The sequence below is a fragment of the Bos grunniens genome, chromosome 27 (genome assembly GCF_055505025.1).
Source record: "Bos grunniens cultivar Pamir isolate PY7600 chromosome 27, Bosgru_T2T1.0, whole genome shotgun sequence".
In the NCBI taxonomy this organism is placed as follows: domain Eukaryota; kingdom Metazoa; phylum Chordata; class Mammalia; order Artiodactyla; family Bovidae; genus Bos; species Bos grunniens.
Genome location: NC_141191.1, coordinates 41,305,780 through 41,327,973, shown reverse-complemented (window position 1 = coordinate 41,327,973; position 22,194 = coordinate 41,305,780). Strand labels below are relative to the sequence as shown.

Here is a 22,194-nt window from a genome sequence, read left to right as displayed (position 1 = left end):
CAAGGAAGGAGGAGAACCCAGAGCTGAACCCAGACAGGCCAAACTCAGAGCCCGCAGCTCTCAACCACTTGCAATGTGGCCACACTGAGCAGACTCTCTACTACAGCAGCATCAACACTTACTGAGCATCTTAGCTTCTGCTTAGTGGAAAGACAGATCTCTCAGCGTAAAATCTCTCAGGAACTCAGATCTGGACTTCCTGCAATAGACCCAAGGAGAAGGCAGGGCTGGCAGGATGAAGGAGCCTTGTCTCCAGTTTACTTTCCACGAGGTAAGAGAAGTGTAGGGCAGAGTGGAGCTGCAGAGAAGCTGATGAGAGGAGCTGCGAGATGAAACACCAGATGCTGGCTTCACTTTTCTGCCGTGCTGAGATATGGTACCCAAGCAAACAGAGAAGAAGAAGAAGGTTCTGGATCAGAGTGAATGGATCCAGATGGGATTGTTGTGAAGAAGAATCCACAAAGAGGGAGGAAGGATCAAATGTCTAGGATCTGGTCTCCATTCTGCTGGCCACCAGTACAGCCTTAAGCAGTTCAAGACCTGCCTCCCACCACTTTGAATTTGGATAACAAAATAAGTAAGCAGCAAGAACCTTGTATCTGTACCAGACCAGCTTTTAAGGCCTCTCTAAGCCTACGAGTCTATGAATTTTAAAAGCAGACAGGACAGCCTTTGAACACATTTGTAAAGGCCAAAGACCAAAGACCAAGCCTGATGCACAAAAGGCAGAGAGAACAAAGTATTCCTGTTGCCCCATACTGCATTATTCCTTTTCCATATGCATGTTCAATTAAGATGAACTTAGTTTTTAAAAAAATGGCATCAATCATTTATATACTTTAAAAAAAATAGCATCAATCATTTATAAAGAACTCAGGCACAGCAACTTTGCCTGATAGAGTGGCTGGGTGCTTGCTGCAGCTCATGAGGGAAGCAAGCTGTGTTTGTCCCTGACGCTATGCCTATTTGCCTGCCTGAATATTCCTCCCGCTATCTCCCGATTGCTCGTCTGTGATTTCAAATATCATTAAGCTTTCCACGGTAAATTAGCTTCCAATTATTCTTGGTCTGTCTGAGGCCACAGCAAGTCTGCTCAAACAGGGCTGTCAGCACACTTTGATGGAACAACACACAAACAAGCCATTGAATTGAATTGGCTCTCACTGCCTTTCTTAGGAACAGAACACAAAGGTGGTCAACAATGTATATCCTCCCATGACTGTTCTTGGCATATGCCCTAAAGGATCTGGTAAGTGATATTTTTGGTAGCACTGAGCATTTCTGGGCTTGATCCCTCCTGTGGTGAAGCCATCTTTTGATCTGATTACACATTTAGAGCTTACACTGCTTTGTGAAAAGTAAGGCTCAAGATATGTAGGGCAACTCTCCTAGTCAGTTTCTGTAATTTCCTCAAAGTAACAGCAATTTTAGGACTTCAGCAAAAAGAACCATCAATGAATTGAAGCTTATTTCATGAGTAACTCCCCTTCATGGCTCACAGCCTTGTCGTGGCAAAGAGGCTTGCAAAACTCGATAAAGTCATGAGCCATGCCATGCAGTCCCCCCGCCTCCCACCAAGATGGACAAGTCATAGTGAAGAGTTCTGAGAAAACATGGTCCATGGGAGGAGGAAATGGCAACCCGCTCCAGTATCCTTGCCTTGAAAGTCTTACGAATAGTATGAAAATGCAAAATGATATGACACCGGAAGATGAGCTCCCCAGGTTGGAAGGTATCCGATATGCTACTACAGAAGAGCAGAGCAATTACTAATAGCTCCAGAAAGAATAGAGTGACTAGGCTAAAGCAGAAATGACACTCAGTTGCTGATGTGTCTAGTGGTGAAAGAAAAGTCGGTTCTGTAAAGAACAATATCACATCGGAACGTGGAAGGTTAGGTCCATGAATCAAGGTAAATTGGATGCGAGCAAGCAGGAGATGGCAAGATTGAACATCGATATCTTATGAATCAGTGAACTGAAATGGACAGGAATGGGCTAATTTAATTCAGATGACTATTATATCTACTACTGTGAGCAAGAATCCCTTTGAAAAAAAGGAGTATCCCTCAGAGTCAACAAAGAGTCTGAAATGTAGTACTTGGGTACAATCTCAAAAACGACAGAATGGTCTCAGTTCATGCCCAAGGCAAACCATTCAACATCACAGAAATCCAAGTCTATGCCCCTACCACTGAGGCCGAAGAAACTGAAGTTGACCAGTTCTATGAAGATCTACAAGACCTTCTAGAATTAACACCAAAAAAAGATATCCTTTTCTTCATAGGATATTGGAATGCAAATGTAGGGAGAGATACCCAGAAGAACAGGCAAGTTTGGCCTTGGAGTACAAAATGAAGCAGGGCAAAGGCTAACAAAGTTTTGTCAGAGAACACGCTGGTCATAGCAAGCATCCTTTCCCAACAACCCAAGAGATGACTCTACACATGGACATTACCAGATGGTCAATACCAAAGTCAAATTGATTATGTTCTTTGCAGCCAAAAATGGAGAGGCTTTGTACAGCAAAAATAAGACCTGGAATGACTGGTTCAGATCATTAGCTCCTTATTGCAAAATTCAGGTTTAAATGGAAGTAGGGAAAACCACTAGGCCTTTCAGGTATAACTTAAATCAAATTCTTTATGACTACACAGTGGGGGTGATAAATAAGATTCAAGGGATTAGATCTGATAGACAGAGTGCCTGAAGAACTATGGACGAAAATTTGTGACATTGTAAAAAAGGCAGTGACCAAAATCATCCCCAAGAAAAAAGAAATGCAAGAAGACAAAGTGGTTGTCTGAGGAGGCTTTACATATAACTGAGGAAAGTAGAAGCAAAAAGCAAGGGAGAAAGGGAAAGATATACTCAATAGAATGCAGAGTTCCAGAGAACAGGAAGGAGAGATAAGAAGGCCTTCTTAAATGAACAGTGCAGAGAAGTAGAGGGAAACAATAGGATGGGAAAGACTAGAGAGCTCTTCAAGAAAATTGAAGATATTAAGGAAACTTTCATGCGAGGACGGGTGCAATAAAGGACAGATATGGCAAGGACCTAAGAGAAGCAGAAGAGATTAAGAAGGGGTGGCAAGAATACACAGAAAAACTGTAAAAGAAAGATCTTAGGGGAGGGAGGAGGGAGGAGGGTTCGGGATGGGGAACACATGTATACCTGTGGTGGATTCATTTTGATATTTGGCAAAACTAATACAATTATGTAAAGTTTAAAAATAAAATAAAATTGGAAGAATAAAAAAGAAAGATCTTAATGACCCCAATAACCACGATGATGTGGTCACTCACCTAGAGCCGGACATCCTGGAGTATGACGTCAAATGGGCGTTAGAAACCATTACTATGAACAAAACTAGTGGAGGTGATGGAATTCCAGCCGAACTATTTCAAGTCCTAAAAGATGATGCTATAAAAGGGTTGCACTCAATACGTCAGCAAATTTGGAAAACTCAGCAGTGGGTCACAGGATTGGAAAAGGGCAGTTTTAATTTTAGTCCCAAAGAAGGGCAATGGTAAAGAATGTTCAAGGTACTGTACGATTGTGCTCAGTTCACACGCTAGCACGTTTATGCTCAGAACCCTTCAAGGCAGGCTTCAGCAGTACATGAACCAAGAACTTCCAGATGTACACGTTGCATTTAAAAAGGCAACGTCACCAGAGATCAAATTGGCAACATTTATTGGTTCCAGAAAAACATCTACTTCTGCTTCATTGACTACAATAAAGCCTTTGAGTATGTTAATCACAACAAACTGTGGAAAATTCTAAAAGAGAAAGAAGTACCAGACTACCTTACCTGTCTCCTAAGAAAGCTGTTTGTGGATCAAGAAGCAACAGTTAGAACTGGACATGGAACAATTTACTGGTTCAAAATTGGGGAAAGAGTGCATCAAGGCTATGTATTGTCACCCTGCTTATTTAACTTATATGCAGAGAACCTCATGCAAAATGCCAGGCTGAATGAATCACAAACTGAAATCAAGATTGCTGTGAGAAATATCAGCAACCTCAGATATGCAGATGATACCACTCTAATGGCAGAAAGTGAAGAGAATCTAAGAGCTTCTTGATGAGGGTGAAAGAGGAGAGTGAAAAAGCTGGCTTAAAACTCCACATTCAAAAAACTAAGATCACAGCATCCAGTCCCATCACTTCATGGCAAATAGAATATGAAAAAGCGGCAGCAGTGACAGATTTTCTTTCCTTGGGCTTCAGAATCACTGCAGACACTGACTGCAGTCTTGAAATTCAAAGACACTTGCTCCTGGGAAGGAAAGCTATGACACACCCAGGCAATATAATAAAAAAGTGGAGACATCACTTTGCAAACAAAGATTCGTATAGTCAAAGCTGTGGTTTCTCCAGTAGTCATGTATGGATGTGAGAGTTGGACCACAAAGAAGGCTGAGCGCTGAAGAAGTGATGCTTTTGAACTCTGGTACTCTGGAGATGACTCCTGAGATTCTCTTGGACTGCAAGGAAATCAAATCAGTAAATCCTAAAGGAAATCAGCCCTAAATATTCATTGGAAGGACTGATGCTGAGGCCCCAATACTATGGTCACCTAATGTGAAGAGCCAACTCATTGGAAAAGGTCTTGATGCTGGGAAAGATTGAAGGTAAAAGGAGAAGGGGACAGCAGACGATGAGATGGTTAGATAGCATTACTATCTCAGTGGACATGAATTTCAGCAAACTTCGAGAGATGGGGGATGGCAGAGGACCCTGGTGTGCTACAATCCATGGGCTGCAAAAAGTCAGGCATGACTTAACGACTGAGCAACAACATGAGTGACAGCAAGAAAACAGCTCTGCTGATCTCCACTTCACTCAGGTTCTACCATCTGGCTGGACAGTTAGGGGACCAGGCCACAGGAGACCTGCTCTGAGCACTGTTCCCTGCTTTATGTATTCAGCTAAGCTGGGATTGTCCCATGTTGGGCTGGCCTATATTTTGTATATCATCACAATTTTATGTGTTCCAAACAATGACTGAATATAAACATATCACTGACAGTGAGGCGTATTGTCACAGGCAAGAAGAATGAAAGGAAGGAAGGAAGGATGAAAAAAGGATAAAAGCAGCGCTTAGTCAATATACAATGGAAATGTATGAGCATGGTGCTGTTACAGAAGATTTATAAACCCGCTCTTATTTGCTGTCAATGCTTTTTAAGGCTGGATTTGAAATTTACATAAACACTTATACTATAATTACATTCAGTATGAAAAGTGGAATTTGTCCTTTTGCCGCATACTGGAAAGCAAATATCGTTATGTGCACGAATATACACTTATCTATTTAGAATTTGTGAAGGGTTAGGAACTGGTCTGAAATTTTGCTCTGTCGAGGGATAAACAGATCCTTCGTTCTGCATAAGCTTTTGAATATTACTTTTTCTGTCTGTGCAAGATCACTGGCAGTAGTCTCAGAAAACGGATGTGTTTGCTTTGGCTTATTTGTAGTGAATAATCCATCTGTCAGCATCTTGGGTGATGAGGTACTGAAAAGATGTGGAGAAAACGGTGAGATCAAAAAGAGAAGGGGGTAGAAATGAGTCAGCTATCAGGCAGCAGTAGATGTGAGAAAGCAGTGGAGACTCTGTCTTATAAGGATCATTGTGGCTTGTAGTACTGATGCTAAAAACTCAGCCTCTGTGAACCAGTGCTGAATTTAATCTTGGTTACAGAGTTTTGGGTGAAGTAGAGAAGGATAGCTTTATTGCTTTGCCAGGCAAAAGGGGACATAGTGGGCCTGTACCCCAAAAACTGTGTGTCCCAACCTGGGAGGATTTGGTGAGTGGCTTTACAGCAATAGTTCAAGGGTGGAGTTGCTGTTAAGGATCAGGGTGTGTGCATGGCCTGTACTCCTTTAATTTGGCTTCAGGTGGTCTCTCGATGAGCTTCTCTGTTTATCATTCTGTGACCTTCTCTGGAACAAAGAATGCCAACACCTTCCGTTTGTTGGGGTTTTCAGTTCTGCAGAAGAGCTCAAAGGTCTGTGCATCCCTCGCGGGGGAGCCCGGACCTGCCCGAGGCTGCGCTGGCGCTTCCTGGCTGCTCTCCCCTGCCTCTGCCTCTCCCTGCTTCCCTCATCAGCAAATGTTTGAACCTGCCCTCTGGGACTCAGGGAATGTTAAGGAGGCTGCAGTCTATTCCTTACAAACTAGAAATGGGGGACAGGAAGGCTTCCATGCCCAGGAACCCCACAGGATCCTGCTCAGTTTCACTCTCCTGGTTTCTAGAGAGGGGTAAGAGAAAAATATGCTCATCTGAGCACTGACTACAGTTGGACTGCTTGGTGTATATCTTCTTATTTAATTTTATCAACAGACCATAAAAGGTAACAAGGTTTTTTGTTGTTGTTGTTAATCTTATTTCATTTACAGGAAATAAACTCTGTGAGATTATGTAACTTTCCAGGAGTTGCACAATTAGGAAGGAAAATTTGAACTCAGTCCTACCTGACTTCAACTCTGTGCTCCTATGGCAGAGGGTATTGTCCAAAGACGTCCAAAGTTCACCTCAGGAGCTCATCTGCAGTGTGACCTTGCAACTTTCTCACTTAGAGGGGGAGCCCGGTTCCTGTCCTCTGGAATCTGGCCTAGGACTCTTGTGTCACCACTAGAGTAGGACAGGCGTGTAGGACAGGCGTGTAGGACAGATGTGGCTCTGAGGGACTTCCAAGGCTGGATCAGAAAAGGCCCCCAAACCATGTTGCTTCAGCCTGGTTCTCTTTGAAACCATGCAAGACCATGTGGGACTTCAGGGCACAGAAGACTTTCAAACAATTTCAGATCAGAGAAGGGAGGGGATGCAGAGTCAAGGGAAGAGCAGCCAAGAAACAATAATGCAGCCTTGGGAGATGGTCCTGGTTGCTCCCTCAGGGGACACACATAACAATACCTCTGAGCTCTTCTGCAGGACTAACACCCACAATGAGAAGACCAGCTGAGACCACAGTAAAGGACAGCAGGCTCTGCACACACCCTCATCTTATTAGCAACCCCACCCTTGAACCATTGCCATAGACTCCTCACCAACTCCTCACTTGGTTGAGACACAGTTTTTGACGCACAAGCCCACCATGTTCCCCTTTGGTTGGCAAAGCAATAAAGCTATTCTTTTCTACTTTTCCCAAAACTCTGTCTCTAAGATTCGATTTCGCACTGGTGTGCAGAGGCTGAGTTTTCAGCATCATCTTGAGACAAAGTCAGCTACAAAGGTTCAAGTCCTGACTACCCGGAGACACTGTGTTGAGAGGCTGTGTAGGATGCTCCTGTCAACAGTTCTAGCCAAGCCCAGACCACTGGCTGTGCCTGCCAAGGCACACAGGTGTATATTTGAAACCATCTTAGGTTCTCCAGACCAGCGTAGCTACCCTCTGAGTACCACTGAGTGAACCCAATCAACACTCCCAGGAGCAGAAGAGCATAGCCAAGCCTCACTCACATTCTTGACCACAGAATCCTGAGGAGTAATAAATGTAGGGTGGTTTGGTACAGAGCAATAGTGACTAGAACACCCTTTGCCCTAAGGCAAGACACACAGAGAAACAGAAGCAAAGATCGGTACCTTAGTGCATGGGGGAACTTTGATAGCTTCCTGAGGCCAGTCAGAAGCGGGTTGAAACTGATAAAAAGAGCTTTAAGGAGGCTGCATAGGAAAGGACTTGAGCTGAGTTCAAGCTGGTGGGAAAATTTAGACTAAAAGTCAGCATTGCCTCTTTACATTAACTCCAAATCCTGTCTCCAGTCTCTTCTCCTCTCTAATAATCTCCCCAAGTTCCAAACTACTCTATTACGTAAAATCAGCTCAGTCATTTCCCTCTTTCCTTTAAAACACTCTGCTCACTCACCCATCTCAATAGAATAAAGTCTAAAGTTCTCACTTTGCCGGCTTAGACTCTTCAGTCTAATAAAAAAGCTAAAAGTGAGGGGTTTGGAGTCAGAGAGGTCTGGGATGGCTAAATTTATAAGCAGAAAACCTGTTATCTGTTAATATTTTTGTGTGGTCTCTTTCTGGATATGTGGCATTTAATATGCCTAAGATAATGTTTTCTGGAATAATGCGATTTTTCTATGCAAGGCTTCCTTATAGAAAGAAAACATGTTGACGCCTTATAAATTTTCTTGAATTTCTCAGTAAATTTCACTATTTGTCACCCTTTCCACACTTTATTTAAGGCCTAGCTGAGATCTCAAACAGTTATTTACAGAATTTGCTCAACAAAAAATTAAGTGAGAGGGTTTTGGGGGGAAGGATGGAATATGAGGTTGGGGTTAGCAGATGTAAGCTTTTATATATAGGATGGATAAACAAGGTCCTACTGTATAGCACAGAATGATATCCAATATCCTATGATAAACCATAATGGAAAAGAATATTTAAAATAATTATGTATATATATGCGTGTGTGTATATATATGTGTATGTATCTATATGTGTGTGTGTATATATATAATATGTATAACTGAATCACTTTTCTGTACACCAGTAATTAACACAATATTGTAAATCAACTGCACTTCCATTAAAAAATAATAGTAAAAAAATTAAAAATTGCTAGAGAAAGTTTCCTGCCTGATTTGGGGTTACGTTTCTCTTCCGTGTTCCTTGGAGAAGTGCACTATCCAAAGCACTGGGGGAAGTCCTCAGGCTGCGAATGCTGTGATATTTAAGGGGGAGGAACTCTGTCCCCCAAGTTATTATTACAGACTTATTATTGGTAGAATGTGAAGTCAAGTGGGCCTTAGAAAGCATCACTACGAACAAAGCTAGTGGAGGTGATGGAATTCCAGTGGAGCTATTTCAACTCCTGAAAGATGATGCTGTGAAAGTGCTGCACTCAACATGCCAGCAAATTTGGAAAACTAAGCAGTGGCCAAAGGACTGGAAAAGGTCAGTTTTCATTCCAATCCCAAAGAAAGGCAATGCCAAAGAATGCTCAAACTATCACACAATTGCACTCATCTCACACGCTAGTAAAGTAATGCTCAAAATTGTCCAAGCCAGGCTTCAGCAATACGTGAACCATGAACTTCCTGATGTTCAAGCTGGTTTTAGAAAAGGCAGAGGAACCAGAGATCAAATTGCCAACATCTGCTGGATCATGGAAAAAGGAAGAGAGTTCCAGAAAAACATCTATTTCTGCTTTATTGACTATGCCAAACCCTTTGACTGTGTGGATCACAGTAAACTGTGGAAAATTCTGAAAGAGATGGGAATACCAGACCACCTGATCTGCCTCTTGAGAAATGTGTATGCAGGTCAGGAAGCAACAGTTAGAACTGGACATGGAACAACAGACTGGTTCCAAATAGGAAAAGGAGTATGTCAAGAGTGTATATTGTCACCCTGTTTATTTAACTTATATGCAGAGTACATCATGAGAAACGCTGGACTGGAAGAAACACAGGCTGGGATCAAGATTGCCGGGAGAAATATCAATAACCTCAGATATGCAGATGACACCACCCTTATGGCAGAAAGTGAAGAGGAACTCAGAAGCCTCTTGAAGAGAGTGAAAGTGGAGAGTGAAAAAGTTGGCTTAAAGTTCAACATTCAGAAAACAAAGATCATGGCATCCAGTCCCATCACTTCATGGGAAATAGATAGGGAAACAGTGGAAACAGTGTCAGACTTTATTTTTTTGGGCTCCAAAATCACTGCAGATGGTGACTGCAGCCATGAAATTAAAAGACGCTTACTCCTTGGAAGGAAAGTTATGACCAACCTAGATAGCATATTCAAAAGCAGAGACATTACTTTGCCAACAAAGGTTCGTTTAGTCAAGGCTATGGTTTTTCCTGTGGTCATGTATGGATGTGAGAGTTGGACTGTGAAGAAGGCTGAGCGCCGAAGAATTGATGCTTTTGAACTGTGGTGTTGGAGAAGACTCTTGAGAGTCCCTTGGACTGCAAGGAGATCCAACCAGTCCATTCTGAAGGAAATCAGCCCTGGGATTTCTTTGGAAGGAATGATGCTAAAGCTGAAACTCCAGTACTTTGGCCACCTCATGTGAAGAATTGACTCATTGGAAAAGACCCTGATGCTGGGAGGGATTGGGGGTAGGAGGAGAAGGGGACGACAGAGGATGAGATGGCTGGATGGCATCACTGACTCGATGGACGTGAGTCTGGGTGAACTCTGGGAGTTGGTGATGGACAGGGAGGCCTGGTGTGCTGTGATTCATGGGTTACAAAGAGTCGGACACAACTGAGTGACTAAACTGAACTGATTATTGGTAGACATGGAAAGGACAGTGGTCAAATTTGTCAGGGCGCCTCCTCAACTTTCACCATAATGGAAAAGTTCCCTGGTGCCCACTGCATTTGGTAAGTGGCACTTCTCTAGAGGAAGTGGTGGCTACTTCAGTGCTGACAGACTTTGCTCAGTGGCAGTATCTCAAGGTGAAACAGCAGTGGTGAGAAAGGATCTTTCAGACATGGGGCAGGAATGTTCAGCCCTGGCGATGATTTGAGATTCATGCTCAGGTTGACACCATCCATCTTCTGCGGGGACCCCATCAGAGGATGTTCACTCAAGAACATGTGCCTGGACCCTTGGTTTGCTGTTCACCTCACCTCTTTCTCCATCCTTCATCTTTACAATTTTGGGTTAACTTTAAGTATCTGATGTTTTATTCTCAACTACACTTCAACTTGGCATCTTCTTTTTATTGATTATAGGTGACTTTGTCCCATATTCTCCTTTTCTCTCACATATGCCAAAATTTGATAGGTCAGCATATCATGGTATTTGATCATTTGTCTAGAGCACTTGGGTTTGGTCTCAGCAGTGGCTTTTGTTTTACTATCTTGGGCAAATTATTTACCCTCTCAGAGCATCGTTTTGTAGCACTTGAAAGTGATTTTAATAACTATACTTTCACAAGGAGTTGTCATGGAAGTTAAAGATAGATACTGTGTGTAAAGTGCTAAAATAGCCTTTATTATTGTTGTTGTTGTTAAGTGCTTTTAAGCACCTCATATTGGTCCATCTTCTATGTTCAACTTGCTATTCTAACTCTGCCTCACCAACCTCAAGTGCTCCCAGACTCTTTCCCCACTAATTGCCCAAGATGGGATAGTTTTTAATAGTTATACCCTACTGCAAATGTAATACTTACTATTTTCTACTCTTGTAAGGATTTATAGAAGAGGTCCTTCATAAAAGAAAAGAATGATAGAAAGTAAAAAGCCTAGGAAGATTAAAGTAGCATTAAAAAATAGTTGATTTCAGGCACACGTGTCCACGTCAGGCCCTCACAAGGTGGAGGAGGCAGAGCACTTTCCTGGGAGCATGGTGAACAGGCCACAGTGCCTGTATCTTTTCCCTCCACAGATGAGAGAATTGAGGCAAGGAAATTACACACATTACTTAATATGCATGCAACTGGAGACAAACTTCGGGAGGGCAAAGTACTCATTCACTCCTCTCTCATTCTCTCTTGTTCAGTTCTGTATCTGGGGCATCTAATACTGGGCCAGACATATGTTGAAGGAAAGTCCAGAGAAGCTGCTTTCTTATGAGAACAGCCATTGGACATATTAACTAAAGCATTTCTGAGCTGAAACAGGACTTGCAGCTAACAGAGCAGCCAGCAGAACAGCCGTAAGGATGACTCCAGCAGGTTCCTGAGTCCTTGCATGCAGGAAGAAAGAGATCAAGCCCTGAGCCTTTGGAATGGGAGCACTGACTCCAAGACCTGAGACTACCAGTGAACTAACCATAGAAAGTGAAAGTGAAGTCGCTCAGTTGTGTCCGACTCTTTGAGACCCCATGGACTGTAGCCTATCAGGCTCCTCCATCTATGGGATTTTCCAGGCAAGAGTGCTGGAGTGGATTGCCATTTCCTTCTCCAGGGGATCTTCCCAACCCAGGAATTGAACCAGGATCTCCCGAATTGCAGGCAGACGCTTTACCGTCTGAGCCACCATAGGGAGCGTCAAATAGTGAGAACTCACACAAAGGAAACCACTGGAACACAAGACCCGGCATCACCCAATCTCCAGTAGCACTGTGTGCAGCACAACATCATCTAAACAACAAACAAAATAAAAATACAGACCAAATCATCAGCAGACAAGATTACCACCTCACTCAGCCTTGCCCATCAGAGGAAAAACAAACAAACAAAAACTCAGCACAAATCTCACCCTATAGGAAGCTCACACAAACCACTGGACCAACATTATGAGGGCAGAAACCAAAAGGAAGAAAGAATTCAACCTTCTTCAAGGAAAGAATTCAACTTTCCTTGAAGCCTGGCAAAAGGAGACCCCAAACACAATAATTTTTAAAAAATAATGAAAAGGCAGAAAAATGCTGCACAAATGAAGGAAAAAACTAGAAACACAGAAGTCCAAGTAAATGAAGAGGAAATAGCCAAACTACCCAAAAAAGAATTCAGAATAATGATAGTAAAGATGATCAAAAACCTTGAAAACAAAATGGAGAAAATGCAAGAATCAATTTAAAAAGACCTAGAAGAATTAAAGAATAAACATAAACAAAACAATTACTGAAATTAAAAATACTCTAGAAGGAATCAATAGCAGAATATCTGAAGCAGAAGAATGAATCAGTGAGCTGGAAAATAAAATGTTGGAAATAACTTCAGAAGAGCAAAATAAAGATTATACTATAAGGGTACAGTCATCAAGACAGTATGGTACTGGCACAAAAGCAGAAATACAGACCAATGGAACAAGACATAAAACCCAGAAATAAACCCATGCACCTATGGGTCCCTTATTTTTGACAAAGGAGGCAAGAATATACAATGGGGCAAAGACAGCCTCTTCAATAAATGGTGCTGGGAAAACTGGATGGCTACATAAAAAGAATGAAATTAGAACACCTCCTAATGCCATACACAAAGATAAACTCAAAGTGGATTAAAGACCTAAATGTAAGACCAGAAAGTATAAAACTCTTAGAGGAAATCATAGGCAGAACACACGATGACAGAAATCAAAGCAAGATCGTCTATGACCCACCTCCTAGATTAATGGAAATAAAAACAAAAGTAAACAAGTGGAAACTGATTAAACTAAAAAGTTTTTGCACAGCAAAGGAAACTATAAGCAAGATGAAAAGACAGCCCTCAGAATGGGAGAAAATAATAGCAAGTGAAACAACGGACAAAGGATTAATTTCCAAAATATATAAGCAACTCATACAACTCGATGCCAGAAAAACAAACAACCCAATCCAACAGTGGGGAAAAGACCTAAACAGACATTTCTCCAAAGAAGACATACAGATGGCTAACAAACACATGGAAAGAAGCTCAACATCGCTCATTATTAGAGAAATGCAAATCAAAACTACAATGAGATATCACCTCACACCAATCAGAATGGCCCTCATCAAAAAGTCTACAAACTGAATGCTGGAGAGGGTGTGGAGAAAAGGAAAGCTCTTGCACTGTTGGTGGGAATATACATTGATACAGCCACTATGGAAGACAGTATGAAGAATCCTTAGAAAACTAGGAATAAAACCACCATATGACCCAGCAATCCCACTCCTAGGCATATACCCTGAGGAAACCAAAATTGAAAGAGATGCATGTATCCCATTGTTCATTGCAGCACTATTTACAACAGCTAGAACATGGAAGCAACTTAGATGTCCATCGACAGATGAATGGATAAAGAAGTTGTGGTACATATACACATGGAATATTACTCAGCCATAAAGAGAAACACATCGGAGTCAGTTCTAATGAGGTGGATGAACCTAGAACCTATTATACAGAGTGAAGTGAGTCAGAAAGAGAAAGATAAATACCATATTCTAACACATATATACGGAATCTAGAAAAATGGTACTGAAGAGTTTATTTACAGGGCAACAATGGAGAAACAGACATAAAGAACAGGCTTAAAGACATGGGGAGAGGGGAGGAGAGGGTGAGATGTACGGAAAGCATAACATGGAAACTCACACTACCGTATGTAAAATAGATAGCCAACGGGAATTTGCTGTATGGCTGAGGAAACACGAACAGGGGCTCTGTATCAACCTAGAGGGGTGGGATGGCGAGGGAGACGGAGGGAGGTTCAAAAGGGAGTGGATACATGTACACCTATGGCTGATTCATGTTGAGGTTTGACATAAAACTGCAAAATTCTGTAAAGTGATTATACTTCAGTCAAAAATAAAGAGATAAAAAAAGTAGTTGATTTCATAGTGCATTGAAGATAGATCACATGGTCATTATTCTGAGTGTTTCCTGAGGGCAAGGATCACGTCTGTCTTGTTCATTCCAGTGTCCTTTGCATCTCGTTCAGTGTCTTGCAGGTAGAATGCCCTCAGGAAATACTGAATTAAGGAACAAGTTGCACATATGTTGGAAGGATTGTCCCATATCAGCAGTATTGTCTAAGAAATAGCTCTGGTGATCTGATTCACACTCTGCCCCATCCCCACCCCCAACCCCGTCTCTTACTCTTTCTTCTTTCTGAGACAGTTGAAGATAGTGTGAGATGTTTAAAGCCCTTCAGTTCATTTTCTGTTGTTCCCACACTCAGGATATCATCAAAAACACAACATTAGACCTGGGATTCTTAAAACAAAACAAAACAAAACACTTTGAGTCTTTGGAATATTTCAGGGGTAATAGAAAATTCTAACTGAGCTCTGAGTCTTTGGGTGTGTGATATAACATCATTTTCTGAACAGCAGTGGAAAAGTATGGTCTAGTTTAGGTTTGCAAATTCATTTCCCTCAGCATGGAGAATAATGTGCTGATAGATTGAAGATGCCAAAAACAGGTGGAGAACAGCGAACACAGTCCATGAGGATCATGACACGGGAAAGGGGCCTGTAGGAAGATTACGCAGAGAATATTCTTGCTGACTATTTTTATACTAAAATGAGAGATGCCTTCTGTCTTCCAAAGAAAGGATTCTTGTGACCTCTATTGTAAACATGCCAGTACTTGGGGCATCTTTCCCCAGGTATTTTCCCTTACCATCAAGGGAGGACTCATGATTGTAGAGTATCTTATAAAGGAAGGCTATGACTCCTTAACTCTGTTTTCTGAATTTTAAGTATACAGTCTCTCAAGGTGACCCTGCTTCTGTTATCATCTCAGTCTACATTCTACAATCAGCATCTACACGTGGGTGTTGGCCTCCTCAGTCTGACCGTAGCTATGAATATGGGGTAAATGCATTTTCCAAGCCTCGGTGACTCAGCCAGAGCTATCTACTTGTATCATGTTGTATCTTTCCTAAGTCAGAGTGCTAACCTGAGTGGTATGGTGGCTCTTTCTTTATTAGCATAGAATAGGTGTCACTGTCATCCTGCTAATGTCTCCTCTTGAGCCATCACCACCGTCAAAGCCACTAAAAGGCTACCAGCAATAGGATAATGTTGGAATCTAAATCTCAGACTTTGTGGGCTGAGTGAGCGAATAAGGCTTTGGGTAGAAAGAGCACGGTTGTTGGTTGCACTTCTGTAATGCGAGCCTCTGATTGGTGCTGCTGAGAATACAGGTTCAAAGATGGTAAAAGCTGATCAAATGTCTCAGTGTAAGCTGAAGTAAGCCTGAACTCTTTCCTCCCTGCTTATTTTCTCATCTCTTTGGAGTATTTGGTGCAGTGGGTCTGGAAGCCCAAAGAGATACGTTTTACCAGAGATCTAGGAGATGCTGGGGCCCTAAGTACAAAGGAATAAGAAATTCTGTAGGAAAGTTGAAGCCCAAAGGCTGAAAGAGAAATGAGAAGTTCTCACAGTTGGGATGAAACAGATGCAGGATGAAATCTCCAGGGCGGTGGGATTAGACACGGGGCGTGGACCTCTCTGTAGTGGGGCTGGACCTTAAGGTATAGCAGGTCTGGGGCAGGACTGTTTGAGTTCATACCCTAGTCTGTCCTTAGCTGTGTGGTGTTGAATATGATATTAATCTCTCTTTACATCAATTTGCACATTCATGGAGAAAATAAAACAAGTAATAGGTATGCACGTAGTATATATGTTAGCTGCTATTTTTACAACTACTATTATAAGCTACCCACTCCAGTACTCTTGGGCTTCCCTGGTGGCTCAGATGGTAAAGAATCTGCTTGCAATGCAGGAGACCCCAGTTCAATTCTTGGGTCGGAAAGATCCCCTGAGAAGGGATAGGATACCCACTCTAGTATTCATGAGCTTCCCCAGTGGCTCAGATGGTAAAGAATCCACCTGCAATGCGGGAGACCTGAGTTCCATCCCTGCATTGGGAAGATCCCCTGGAGGAGGGCATGGCAACCCACTCCAGTATTCTTGCCTGGAGAATCCCATGGACAGAAGAGCCTGGCGGGCTACAGCCCATAGAGTCACGTAGAGTCGGACACAACTGAATGACTCAGCACAGCACATTATTATTATTATATTTTACCCAAGGGTAAAACCAGATGCTTGTGACTCAGTTCTAGGCCTTTGCTACTCAAATGTGACTCACTTGATGTAAGAGATAGAGCTCTAGTTTAAACATTTACAACTGGCCTCCTGATTGTATCTCATGGGGCATGAAGAAGTAGGCTTCAGGTTGGATACTTCCAGCTGTTAGCATTACTTGAGACAAGAGATAGGTGGGCTCCAGTTAAGGCATTTACAATCGGTCTCCCGTTTGCCCTCCAAAATGTTAGTGACAACAGAAACAGGGTAAATAGCCAGTGTTTCTCTTGTAAACACTTAAGATGATAGTCGTGGCAATTGTCAAGGTAAGAGTCACGGCAAGGACAAAGATGGGCAAAACTCTGTTTGAGTAAATGATTAAGGGCTCTCTGCTCCCACCTCTTTTGGGACAAGGGGGGCACTACCATGCACAGAAAGGCTCCTTGTGGGTGAAAATCAAGGGATAACACCAGGCCATAATGAGTCTTGCTCCTCCCCAAAGCCTTCATTTCAAGATCCATCTTGGCTTAGGGGTACATGTGCACCCAGGGGAGTGTTCCAGTGCAGGTCACGTGTGAAAAAAGAAGTCGGATAATTGGCCTGAAGGAAGACAAAGACCCAGAAGAACTGCCCTACATAAACGACTTAACCGCCTCCTTACCGTGCTCCTCCTCACCAGGGGGATGTTCACACCCTTCCTCTCCGGGGGTGCGTCTGCCTTGCTTCTGTCTCTGTGTGCTCTCCCTCTTGTTCTTGTGCTGTGTCTCTGATAACAAACTTTGTACCTGCATTTACAGTTTCTGCCTCTGTGATAAAGGCGCTTTTTTCACTGGGGACAAATATCCAGGGGAAAATAACTTCCTAGTCTCTAGCCCTTGCTGGTCTGGTGTCTAGGATTCCTGGTTTCCATCCAGGCTACCCAGGTTCAATTCCTGGGCAGGGAATTAAGATCTCACTTCACGCCACTGCTCACTGCTACCCCACGGAGATCACATCCACCAGCAGCCTTACTTGGGAACTTGTTGAAAATGCAGAATCCCAGGCCCCACCCTGCCCTCTTGATTCAGAATCTATTTATTTATTTAGCTCTGCCCTGTCATTGTTGGGGGATGCAAACTCTTAGTTACTGCATGTGGGATCTAGTTCCCTAAAAGTGAAAGTGAAAGTGAAGTCGCTCAGTCCTGTCTGACTCTTTGCTTTCCCATGGACTGTAGCCTATCAGGCTCCTCCGTCCATGGGATTTTCCAGGCAAGAGTGCTGCAGTGGACTGCCATTTCCTTCTCCAGGGGATCTTCCTGACCCAGGAATCGAACCTGCGTCTCCCACATTACAGGCAGATGCTTTACCGTCTGAGCCACCAGGGAAGCCCATTTTCCCTGACCAGGGATCAAACCTGGGAACCTCTACAGGGAGCTTGGAGTCTTAGCCACTGGATCACCAGAGAAGTCCCAGAATCTGCTTTAACATGGTGCTCTGGCGGCTTCCTGTACACAGTGAAGTTTGCAAAGCCCTGGTCTAGATCACTGGACAAGCAGAGGGAAGGGCAGAGGTGTGGGTGGTGGTTAGAGGATTTAAATCCTGTCCTGACCTAATACTGATTCATCTTCCAGGCCAACAGAAATTGGCAAGGGATGGTTTGCCATGGTTTCCTGCAGGGAGAGGAACGGAGAGATGATGAGCGATCCCAGAGCAAATCCTAGCAGCCCACAGGGTGGCTTTCTCTTCAAGAGTCTCATGTCTTCTTAGGCACGAAATGAAAGGCTCTCATGATTGGAATCCTCCAGCAGGGACAGCTCTCCACCCCTTATTATCCACACATCCATCTGCATGTGTGTGTGCTCAATTGCTTCTGTCCATGGAATTCTCCAGGCAAGAATACTGGAGTGGGTTGCCATGCCTTCCCCCAGGGGATCTTCCCAACCTGGGAATTGAACCTGGGTCTCCTGCATTGCCGGCAGATTCTTTACCCACTGAGCCACCTGGGAATGCAGATCATCAGGACCTGGGTGGAGGCCACAGCTGACTATTCACAAATAGTCCTTGAAGAAAAAAAGTCCTTTCTCTTGAAGTCTCCACCGTTTTCCTCTGAGCTCACTAGAGGATTCAGGACTAGAAAAGTTCTGATGCTGTCTAGAACACCTTTGTTGCTGCAAAATATCTCCTTGCCCAAACCAAAGAATGTTGCAATCCTTAACAAAAGAACACCGGAAGTAACCCAAATATTAATGTTGAGCTGTGGCCTCTGTCTCCCTGTTTGTTCAAGGATCTCACCAGTGGGAAAATGGGAGACTGATGAGCCATCTGAGCCTTCCTTGCCCAGTGCTCCGAAGGAAGAAAGACATTGTTCAGCAAATCAAACAGGTAAACACGATTTTTAAGAAGAATGTTTAAACTGCTTAATAGAACAAATTGTTTTTTAACACCGTTAAGCAGCTGTTGGAATCATCAATTTACATACAAGTAATGAATATGCTAATTGAAAATCCTTCTCTCCTAGTCATTAAAAATAGGTTTCCCTCTGGCCTTCTAAAAGACAGTTCATTGTTATTCTGGTTGTAGTTACTACATATACTTGGGTCCTCATTTAAAAATCTTTAAAGTATACGTGTTTTTGCTAATCGGAGTAGGCCTTTCACATTCATAAAGTTGAATTTATGAGATTCTAGTTCATGAAAGCAAACACAAATTTGCAAATAAAATTTAAAATCCATTGTCCTACAACATAATTTAACCAGTGTGTGATTTTTTCACTAGACTTCCCACATTTTCCTAGCTTATCCTAGTTATGATATATCCTGTGGAAGTGAATATTAAGAACCCAGAGAATAACAATATTATTGCTTTTGGGTCATAATTTTAATTATCACTGATATGCCTCTACTCTCAGAGTGCAGTTTATTTTATGTGTAACCAATTTCTTTTGGATCCTGAACCCATGGGGCTTATTAATCTTTGGGGCTAATTTGCATTAATATGAATGGAAACGGTGATTATTTCTGAATTATTCATCACTTATGAATGCTAATCTGAATACAGTTACTTCCCTGAAAACATCAGATAAAGCATTTCTTTTATTTGTTTTCTGCATGGGGCAGTTCCTACACTTTATAATAATTAAGAGTAAACCTAAGAAAACTCAAGAACAGAGGTTAACAGTCACCTATGGTAAGATAGTGTTGAGGAGAAAGGTGTTTCTTATACCTTCAAAGCTTACTCAACTGATCTAATAATCATATTGACAGAGGACAGAAAAACAGGAGAAAGACAAGCTTAATTTTGCATGTACACAAGCCCACACACATGAGGTTCAAAAACAGAAAGGTAAAATAAGATATATATGCCATCCTGAGCTAAGGGATGTGACGGGGCGGGGGTCATAATTCAGGGGACAAGAAGAAGAGCAGAGGCTGGGTAATCAGATGTTTGCCCTGCCATACAGGTAAAACTTACCTCTGCTCATAATTCTTCTGGGGATTGGCCCAGAAAAGCCCCCAATTTAAATTCTTCTGTATCGTTAAGGGAGGAGGAAGCTGAAGCTGAAACTCCAATCCTTTGGCCACCTGATGTGAAAAACTGACTCCTTGGAAAAGCCCCTGATGCTGGGAAAGACTGAAGGTGAGGAGAAGGGGACGACAGAGGAGGAGATGGCTGGATGGCATCACCGACTCCATGGACCTGAGTTTGAGTAAACTCCAGGAGTTGGTGATGGACAGGGAGGCCTGGCGTGCTGCAGTCCATGGGGTCGCAAGGAGTCGGACACGACTGAGCAACTGAACTGATATTTTTCTCTTGACCGCACAAGGTCTTGATTGCTTTTAGCTCAAAATAACCCACATGCAAGTACGGCACATTCGGGAGGCTCCTTCTAACCCTGTCAGTGGTCACCTCAGTGTGACTGTAAGTTCAAATGACTAGAGAAATAAATAGACATTATCTTGGATTTCATGGTCATATCATCATCCATTTATCATTCCTGATTTAGAGCTTTGAGTTAAAATTTACACAAGTGCTAATAATTCATATTTTTGGAAACTTAATGTGGCCTAGTTTGTTAAATTCAACCAAGAATGCCACCCAGTGACCATGGTGACAGAATTCCGAGCTGTGACTATAATGTAAATAATAATTTAGGTGATATCGATTTTTGAAGATAATTCAGTGATTTAGGTTTTACCTAGTTATGCATGAAATCTAATCATATTTATAATTTTAAAATGTATCTTTACATAATAGTTAATAAATAATACATTGATTTTAAAATATTAAAGAGTGAAAAACATAAAAAGAACTAAAATTGTTTCTAACTTCATTTACACTAAAATTTTTCTCCAAAAATTATTCCATATTCAACTCAGGCACCTTGCAGCTCTCCTGTCCCCATTTTTTTTCAGGATTAGAGAGGTTTCTACTGAGTTTCATTTTTTTCTGAATCCAATTAAGTATCTCTTTAGAGAGGGGGCTAAACATTCTTTGGGTCCTCATCAATTTATAGTGTGCAGATTGTATTTCTTGCCAATTAACATTTTTTTATGACTCTACAACTCTCTCTAAATTCTTGTTTTAATGTCCCCCAGCACCCTGCACCTTTGCTCCTTATTTAGAAAATAAACTAGCTTTCAGTGTTGTCTTAAGTTTCAAGCAGTTAAGGATATTTTAGTAACAAGCACACTCTCTTAATTTGTCCTTAATAGCCTCTTTTCTCCCTTTCCCTTCCCTTTCCTTTTCTTTCTGTCTTTTGTAAACCTATTTGCACATGTGTTTTACAATCACATATTGGTTTATTGAAAATGAATATGAAAAACAAAACTGGCCAAGTGCTGCAAAATTTTCATCTGTAAATAAACATTGAAGCTAAGTGTAATGATGGATTTACTATGGATACCAATATAAAGAATACTGGGTAACACAATCAGTAATACCTTGACATTAATTTGTAAAAGATGTTCAAATACTGTTCAAACAACTGGTTGTTCTAGTGACCTTCTAAGAACATAGGTTATACATTGAATGTTAACTCAGTAAAAATACTTTAGACATGGCTGAGTGCCTAATTTAATAAAGAGATGAGGCTTGAGAGATTTACAGGAACCTGGGAGAGTGAAGCACATATCTTAAGCAAGTATTTAACAAATTGAGTGAACTCCTAATGACATTTTCTAATAAGTGTCTAAAGAGCCAAATCAGAATCTTTAATTGATCTTAGAATCTCTTCTGAAATTGTTAACAGAAAAGAAAGATACGTTTCTACCAACATAGTATCAGAGTGCTTACCCTCTGCATACATACATGGATATGCAGTGTGAATATAAATATATATAAACTTCCCAAGAATTGGACATGACTGAGTGACTGAGCACACACACACACACACAAACTGCAGTGTGGTGTATAAATGTATATTCCTGTCAGAGTTAATATGATAAGCAGTGTCTTTTCTTGCAACTAAAAATAAATACAAAATAGAGGAAGAATTAAATTCTCCCTGGCAAGCTGAGATTAATAATGGGGCATTGAGGAGAATGGAAAACATTTCCAAAAAAGCAGCATGAAGTGTAGCCAGCCTAGAATTCACTGCTGATGATGGAGCCTTTGTAATCTTCGTCCTTCATCTCCACCTGCAAAATAGACTCCTACAACCACCTTCGCCTCTGTGTTGTTCCAGCCAGCCAGAAAACTCTATGACTCCTTTTGACAAAGGAGAATTTTCCCTATTCCTTCTCTACAGGGGTCACCAAATATGGCAAACAATTATGCATCTTAAGGTGAAAACAGAATATCCATG

At 41.9% G+C, this 22,194-nt stretch overlaps 1 long non-coding RNA gene across 2 annotated transcripts in view; it reads left to right on the top strand.

Annotated features, from left to right (window-relative positions):
* Positions 1–21,770, top strand: part of LOC147343868 (uncharacterized) — a 142,359-nt gene extending 120,589 nt beyond the window's left edge. For both annotated transcript variants that reach the window (XR_015156262.1, XR_015156263.1), the window contains 2 exons: positions 18,676–18,773; positions 19,932–21,770. This is a non-coding gene — a long non-coding RNA (uncharacterized LOC147343868). The remainder of the gene's footprint in view (positions 1–18,675; positions 18,774–19,931) is intronic.
* Positions 21,771–22,194: the final 424 nt, after the last annotated feature.